This window comes from Euprymna scolopes, chromosome 13 (assembly GCF_053919585.1).
Source record: "Euprymna scolopes isolate OS-2025 chromosome 13, ASM5391958v1, whole genome shotgun sequence".
In the NCBI taxonomy this organism is placed as follows: domain Eukaryota; kingdom Metazoa; phylum Mollusca; class Cephalopoda; order Sepiida; family Sepiolidae; genus Euprymna; species Euprymna scolopes.
In genome coordinates, this window is record NC_136494.1 from 77,368,579 (window position 1) to 77,377,469 (window position 8,891).

Here is an 8,891-nt window from a genome sequence, read left to right on the forward strand (position 1 = left end):
CACTTGAACAATGACAGCTCGGATTTATTCTCTTTGTTCATAACTGTTATAAAATATGCTATTCTTATTGTAGTATTACACAGAAAATAGAATACATAAGATAAATCAACGTTACAAAGAAATGAAAAACTATTCTTTTCCGATTGGGTAATGGACATCTCAATTTTTCATATTTTTTTATCTAAAACGATCAATGCGCTCAATAAAGTAGTTTTTATACGTGCATATGCGTTTTTATATGGGCTGGTCTTTATCAGCTTGTCTGAGTGGTCGAGTCTAGTGATTGCCGATCGCCTCGTCTGTTTAACTTACGTCGAACAAAGCTTCGCATGTATAAAAAAACACGAGGGACATTTGCTGAGTTTCTTAAGGTTTTATTGAAGAGAAACAACTTAGGAGAGAGCGGCTAATAACTAATGCTTGTTAGAAAAATTATTGAATACAAGAATATCTTAAACTTAAGCACTTGCTTTTTAGAACAACTTCGTAAGAAAAAAGGAACATGTAGCCAAGTCAAATATTGCACATAATTTAGCAATTATATAAGTATATATATATATATATATATATATATATATATAATTACAATAGAGCACAATTAAATCAACACTTAGATTTGGTCTTCTCTCATCTTTTCTTTCGAAAGATAGTTTCTTCGGAGTTAGTTCTTTATTTTCAAAAACGTTGGTAATAGTGACGCATTTTTAAGTACTGTCTTTTCTTTCAGAATGAATTTTGTTGACTTTTCTTGTTGAAACAAGGCCGATAGCTATTAGTCGCGTGGTCTCGTGTAATGAATGAATGCGTGAATGTAGGATTGACATTAAATTCTTAAAGATAAACTAAAATGACCGAAAAATGGGCTGAAATGACTTAAATAAATGACTTAGAATGACTTTAATGAACTTAAGGATGACTTTAATGACCTTAAGAATGACTGGGAGCTGGATAGTGACAATTGGTATGAAGAATTGCCCCTACATTGACCAAGGTCTTATATATGGAGTTGCCCCACATATGGTCTTTGCTTGCTGTATCTGAGGGAACAGATACTACACTTTGATCTTGGCCAAAAGGCCAAGAAAAGGGTATTTATTTGCTCCCCCACCGTGCAAATTAGGCACACGGCCAATTTTTAATGTGAGGAGTGAAGGGTAAATGGGGACCAACTCCCCGGTGAGTAGGGGATCTGGATACTGACAATTGGTATGAAGGGTTGCCGCTACATTGACCAATGTTTTATATATGAGGCTTCCTCCACATATGGTCTTTGCTTCCAGTATCTGCCGTAACAGATACTACACTTTGATCTTGGTCAAATATCCAAGAAGACGGTATTTATTTGCTCCCCCACCGAGCAAATAAGTGACAAGGCCGATTTTTAATGTAAGGACTGAAGGGGAAATGGGGACCAACTGCCCGGGGAGTAGGGGAGCTGGATAGTGACAATTGGCATGAAGGGTTGCCCCTATATTGACCAAGGTCTTATATGTGGGTTTGCCCCCACACATGGTCTTTGCTTGCAGTTGCAGTATCTGCTAGAACAGATACTACACTTTGATGTCAGCCCGAAGGCCAAGGAAAGCTGTATTTATTTGCTCCCCCCCACCAAGCAAATAAGGCACAAGGCAGTTGCCCCTACATTGACCAAGGTCTTATATGTGGGGTCGCCCCACATATGGTCTTTGCTTGCAGTATCTGTCATAACAGATACTATGCTTTGATGTCGGCCCGAAGGCCAAGGAAAGCTTAAAATGCTAAGAACAGCATCTATTAACAACAAACCAAAAACGCCAACCACAAAAGTGTTACGGACAGACCGACAGACCGACCAACCGACCGACCGATCGATCGACCGACGGAGTGATTTATAGAGTCGCTTGCACACGACTAAATATAGATTGACTAAAAAACATCTGCCTAATTAATACAAGCGCAAAAGACAGCTTTTAATTTGAACCAATAATAAACGTCGTTTAATTATTCATAAAAATTAACATAAGCGACAACTTGTTATGTTACTTTATTGAATTCATTAATATTTTATAAGTTTATTCTACTTTGCAAATTATACGGAATGGATATAGTTATTTCCAACATGCTTTACTTCCTAAACTTACTTTCTGTCTGGGCCTGGATATGATCTGAAACTATATCCGATGGTGAGGTCCCATCTTGCGGGCTTTGGGGAGTGTGGATCCACCATTTAATTGCATTGCTCCCAGATCCACTCTGAGTGGTAGTACCTTTTAGGGTCCCAACTATAGGTTAGATAGAAACCAACTTGAAAAAAAAAACAAAACAAATATATTCTATTAAAGAAATTTTCTTCAAAATCACTTAATTCGGCATTAAATAACCTAAAAAGGGTTGCTGTGCCGTAAAAAAGACCCAACTAACCAACAACTACTTTCTGTCTAAAAAATGACTGAAGTGCAGACGGACAGCCATAGTTTACATTCAGGTTAAATTATCCTGACGTTATTATCCTGTCTTGTTCATATGTTTCTGAAGTGAAAACTTTCGCTTCTCTCGCTAGAAAACATGTCCCAATCGTCATATCTTCATATTGTTCGTCTACGTTTTGTCTACAGTGTTTGCCACGTCACCCGTCTTTCACTCAATCCTGTACTTTGTAAGTAACAACTATTTGTTTAATTGCAGGAATTGTAGGTTTGAACCCTCGACACTGAATGCAGTAACGCTCAGCTGTTGCAGACGAAGTAAGGGAAGATTTAATGTAGAACACATAAAGGAGCGGTGAAAGTTATTAACCAATTGTTTTTTTTTGTGTTACTAGAGTAATATATTGGTACGAGTTGCCAGATCAGATTAATCAGGCAAGTGAAGCAATGAAGATGAAGTATCGCTTTCCTTTACGCCTCAGTGTAGCGGTTTACAAAAATCGAGCTTTCGGACCGCCCTCGACTATAGTCGACAACTTTGTTTTTTAGCTTCGCTTTGTACAATATTTGCTTTGGAGTGTTCTGCAGATACGGGTTATTCTGACATGTACTAATGTAAGCCTAGCCAAAGTTCACACCAGCTTACTTGATCGCTACTTGCCGGATCAAACTAAACGTGCTGAATCGGTCGAAGAGTAAGGTTGGGAAAATTTCCATCATTTATTATGCCCACTGTTTCTGACTGTATAATAAAACAAATTTTACTATATAAATTTGAGTTCACTATATAATTATAAGATTATCGCCATATATATATATATATATATATATATATATATATATATATATATATATATATATATATATATCCATCTTTGTTTGAATATTTCTCTTCTTTCTCTTCTCTTAACCTGTCCACTAACATTAATCTTACACTGCATGGATACTATCTCATCGCTGAGATATATACACCAACAATATGTTTTTTTTATTCTCTCGCCCGTGTCTTTAGATTTACAATAGGCGTAAATTAAACTGATCAGTTGCAGGGACCCAAATTATAATTTGAATAATTATTCACTATATTTCTACAGTTTTACCTCGTTAGTTGAATTGACAACTTCTGTAAAGAAAAATGACAATATCAATAGAAAACCTCGCGTCGCCTTATTCGAACCGTACCGGTGAAAGTCTAAATGTAAAGTATAAAAATGATGTTGGTGGATGTAAGTGACGTTAAATGAGAAGCAGAGCAAGCGTGGCCACATAGTAGGAAACGCCACAGGCTTAAATGTGAAACAAATATGTATGATTAAATACGTGCGTATGCGATCAGTAATGTACATGTTTTTGAAAGGGACATGTGCATGTACGTGGGTTAGTGGGTGCGTATTGTGCGCGTGCGCGTGGGTGTTCTTGTATGTGCGTACCTGTATGCGAATTTTTAAGCGTGCTCATGTGTGAGTGTTGTTTGTTGGTGTATTATTAATATTGACGAAAAAGTTATATGTGACGAACAACGTCGAAAACTTATATAATTTGTTTTTTTTATTAAATAACGTCTGGTTCACAAGAATAGTGATTCATGAAAATCATTATACACTAATTATTTTTCAATGCGTATTATCTAAAAGGGTGTTTATTCTAAGGGGGATAACATTAACAAATTGGAGATCGTGTAGGTTTTTATATACAGGGTGTTTCAAAAGTCTTGGGAACATTACAAATGCGTATATCTCATGAATTATTCCAGGTAGAAAAATGAAACTGGTGCATAAAGATTTGATTAATCGTGTAGGATGAGCTCATACCAATTTCATTTTTCAACTCCTAATAGTTTTTGAGTTATTAAAAATCGTTATGTTCCCAAGACTTTTGAAACACCCTGTATAACAATTACGTCACATCATTTGGCTTGGAATTTTGAGTTATACGTTAACAAACCATAAACAGATATTTAATTTCATATTACTTGGAATAGGGCTGACTATGATGAAACAAAATTGCGAACTTCCAGTTTTACGAGATGTCATAGCCCTTGTTCTGTAACGGGTTGATCGACTCATGCAAAGTAACAAATCGAGAGTGCTTATATTTTCTATGAAGTGAACATCGAGAAATTCGTGAGAATCAAGTTCACCCCATTTCAAAAGAAACTGTGAAACAGAAGATGTACAAGAAAACCAAACTCATGGTAAAATCCTCAGAAAATAACGATGAACTTATTTTTTTCTTATTTTCATTCACCCCAAATGAGACACATTGTCACTGAGACGTAAGGGGCTACTGTGATTAAATCCAGATTTATAGGAGGCATTCTAAGTGGAGAGTTTATAGAAATATTATAGAACTCGCTAAAGACAAAGTATGGAGCCACTTAATGTGAAGAGCTAGAAATACATCTTAAGATGAAAAACTAGCAAATGGTAAATGTTATATGGATAGCTTCCAACAAAGAAAAGAGAAATTCTTTCCCCTTTGTCAGGAAAACACATAAAATGTAAGAACTGAAGGATAAAATAAGACAAACGAAAGTTACAAAGCTGCCAAATTAAAACTGAGGATTCACTTTCTATTCTCCTAGTGTTGTTGGATGTTTGTTCACATTAAATTTTAATGTTTGCATGTTGCTCAAATAGGGGAACTAGGGAGCAATGTAAGAATTCCAAAAGGCAAGTTGTTCCAAGAAAGAACGTGTTAGAGTAGAAAGATTTTCGGCATATGTTGACCTTTCTGATTAAAGAGTGGGATTTTGCTGATGGTCAGGTGGGCCATAAATTTTGACGGTGATGTATCACAAATGTAATGGGACTGTCGCATGCAATTCCATCGAAGTTCACGTAAAGCAAACACAGGAACACAACATTGTAGCAAGGCTGGATCTTTGAAGATAGAGTATGGGTTATTAGGTTAGATACCCTTTTTAGACCAGGTCTCAGAGGGAGTGACTAGCGCTTTGTGTATACACCTACAACTTGGACGTCTTCAAGTACAACATAAACAAACTCCTGACAAACCGCCCCCTTAAGTAAGACACTTTATCAAAACCCCCAATACTAATGATTACTACAATACTATCTCATTGATTACTGTGCACGCAATAACCCTTATCCCTGAGTGGCCTTCGGGCCTTGATAAGTGGTGACCTCCATGTAAAACAAAAAACAAACAAAAGCACCTAGATATCACAGCAATGCTCCATGTATAATCGTTTTCCTTTATTTTCCTTCGTAGTAATGTGTACAATGTTAAGCTATGAAATGTTGTAAATGTACAACTGACTGCAGATTTCCGGTTGCCGAATTGCATTGTGGTATTAATTCCTGATATAAAAGAGAATCCCGACATAGTAACAATTAGTTAGTAAGTAGGGGATTTATATTGTAAAGACGGTTTACTCGTTTACATATACTTACTGCATTTGTATAAAACTACTTACCTGAATGGATTGCTACTTAATTGGGTTTATTATCATTTGTTTCCACTTACCTGGATTTATGATTCATTGACACAATTATGAGACCGTTCACTTTCTAACATACTTATAATTACGTACACTATTATTCTAGGTACATTGGCTCATGTTTCTACTTTGGCTCGTCAATTATTGCCGGTATAACATTAAAATATGATACCTTGTTGTTTATTAGTAATAAAAAAACAGCAGAAAAAATGAAACAAGCGATTTTTCGTTTATTAAAAAAATAAATATTCGATGAAATTAGAAGTCCTCCGTTTCCTTTTAGTTAAAAGCAGTCAGTTAATTCTAAAACAAATTACTTACGAAAAACTTATTAGTATAAAATATTTTTGCATTATTTAGTTTATGCTAATGAACAAAAAAGGAAACAGAGCCCACAAAAATTCGGATATTTAAAATTATGATAAGATCTAATACTATTATATATATATATATATATATATATATATATATATTAGGTCTATCTATCTATCTATCTATCTATCTATCTATGTATATATATATATAAACCTATTAATAGCATATGTATATATATATATATATATATATATATATATATATATATATATATATATATATATGCTATTAATAGGCTTGCGGGCGTTGCCCAGTCGTAAAATACGCTTAACTATATTAAACCTTATACAGATTTCGTATTTATTATTATAGATTCAATTTTCTATTAATTACGATATTGTACTAAATATATATTAGTGGTCACCCGGCGTGAACCTGTCGGAAAATACACGTAAATATGATATTTTAATTGATGCAGATTTACGAAAGTTTCCAAATATATATTATTTTGGTGCTATCACCTAGAATCGAACCCCAAATATTTAGCGCTTTATCCTTATTCCTTAGCGTCGGATTTATATCTATGCACATATAAAAACTTAGAAAATAACGATGCTGAAGATATAAATGCATATTTACGCATGCATTTTGTCAAATTACGCCTATCACTTTCTAATTCTTTTCAATTTTGACCCTTAGTGTCTATTTTAGCGGCTTAAACTCAAATCTAATTTGTTCCACCGGTCGAAATACTCTATGTATTAAGTTAAAAGACGGTAGACAAGAAATTGGCAGCAGTTAATAGTTAGTAGGTAGAGAATGTTCCTCGAACAGACAGACAGACAATGCCACTTATATATATATATATATATATAAAAGTGAAAGTGTTTGTGTGTGTGTGTTTGTGTACAATTCCATACGCAGTAACTCTGTCAATTTTCAGTCTATTTCGGCCAGAAATTTGGAGATTAATGGATCAAAGTTCAACGGGTTGACTTTTGAGAACTCTACCAAACTCCTCCGACAATTTTGGGTCTAAACACTTGAAATTTTAGATATAAGTTCCTTGGACATGGATCTAACTTAATAACTTGGTTTTAGCCCAAAACAATACATTTTTAGGGGTCATAATAAGGGTCAAATTAAAAAAAAAAAAATGACCGCTTTTTTTTGCTCAACATACACCTCCAAATACCGGGGTAACGCTTGGCTGAAATGCTAGTATATCTATGAAGTGAAAGTGTCGGTCTCTCTGTCTGTGTATCTGTGTGTCTGTGCGTGTACATTTTCCTAAGCAATAACTCTGTCAATTTTTAAGTCTACAGACTCGAAATTTGATATACAGGGTACTGAGATTTTGGAGAATCGATGTGATTGGTTTTCGGCCAGACATTTGGCGATTAAGGGGTAAAAGTTCAACGATTTGACCTTTGAGAACTCTACTAAACTCCTCCGACAATTTTGGGTCTAAACACTTGAAATTTTAGATATAGGTTCTTTGGACATGGATCTAACTTAATAACTTGATTTGGGCCCAAAACAATAAATTTTAAGGGGTCATAATAGGGGTCAAATTTAAAAATAAATTGACCTCTGCGGTCGTTACCAAATTATTCAGACAATTTCTGGTCTAAACATTTGAAATCTTACATAAAGGGTATTCAGAGATAGGGCAAGTTTTTTAATCGGCTTGGGTCGAAAATTTTTAGTTACCAATATATAAATGTATGTATGTATGTATGTATGTATGTTTGCATGTCTGCCTTAGACTTTCGACAGAGGCAACGGATTTGACCAAGATCAGTATCGTTTTAAATTTCGACCTTTCATACGACAAATATCGAAAAATTGGCTAAAAACATTAATATTTTCACCTTCAACTAGGCACTTTTCTACAGGGGGGGGGGGCGCTTTTTTCGCCAATAATTTTTAAAGTTATCCTCTCCTTTCGAATGTCTAGCCTAAATGTTACCATAAGTCATTTGGCGGTGGTCTTAACCGCAAAGATGTCAGGTCTTTTTTCCCGTTCTTTTCCGACTTCGCGATACGGGTTCGAGCCTGCCTTCCTACTACCACTTTTTTTTTTGCTCACCATATACATCCAAACACCCGGGCAACGCCGGGCTGAAATGCTAGTATATATTACTTATGGAAATAATATTCAGCCCTTATGGAATATGAAAGATAAATAATTTTGTCTCTTTATCTTTGTCAATCCGTCTAGCTGTTTCTTTCTTCTTTCTCTCTCTCTCTCTCTCTCTATCTCTCACTGTACTAGCTGGACGCCCGGCGTTGCTCGGTCGTACAATACACTTAGACATGATATTTTAATTCATGCAAATGGTATATGTACTACTATAGAATGAGTCCTCTATTGAGTATTATATATTACAAGGTACAATTCACCCAGTGGATTAATTCGCCCCCCCCTCCAAATAAAATAGATATAAAAATAAATAGATAAATAAATAATAATGATAATGTCATTCATCAAATTCCGTCTGTTTCTTGCTTATAATATCACGTCAGCTGATATTTGATCTTGCCGATCTTAAAAATAGTCTTTCTTCTTTTATAGATAAAAAAAGAGGATTTTTTACAGGGGAATGTTTACCTTACACCGGTGCAATTTACATTAATAGTTCAAAATTTTGAAAATCGTTACACATTTTGTACATTCGTTTTAGTTTATTTTTAATTTTTAATCA

The 8,891-nt window shown here is 34.8% G+C and overlaps 1 pseudogene; it reads right to left on the reverse strand.

Annotated features, from left to right (window-relative positions):
* Positions 1-956: 956 nt before the first annotated feature.
* LOC145292628 (U2 spliceosomal RNA) lies at positions 957-1,090 on the reverse strand (annotated as a pseudogene).
* Between the last annotated feature and the right edge of the window lie 7,801 nt (positions 1,091-8,891).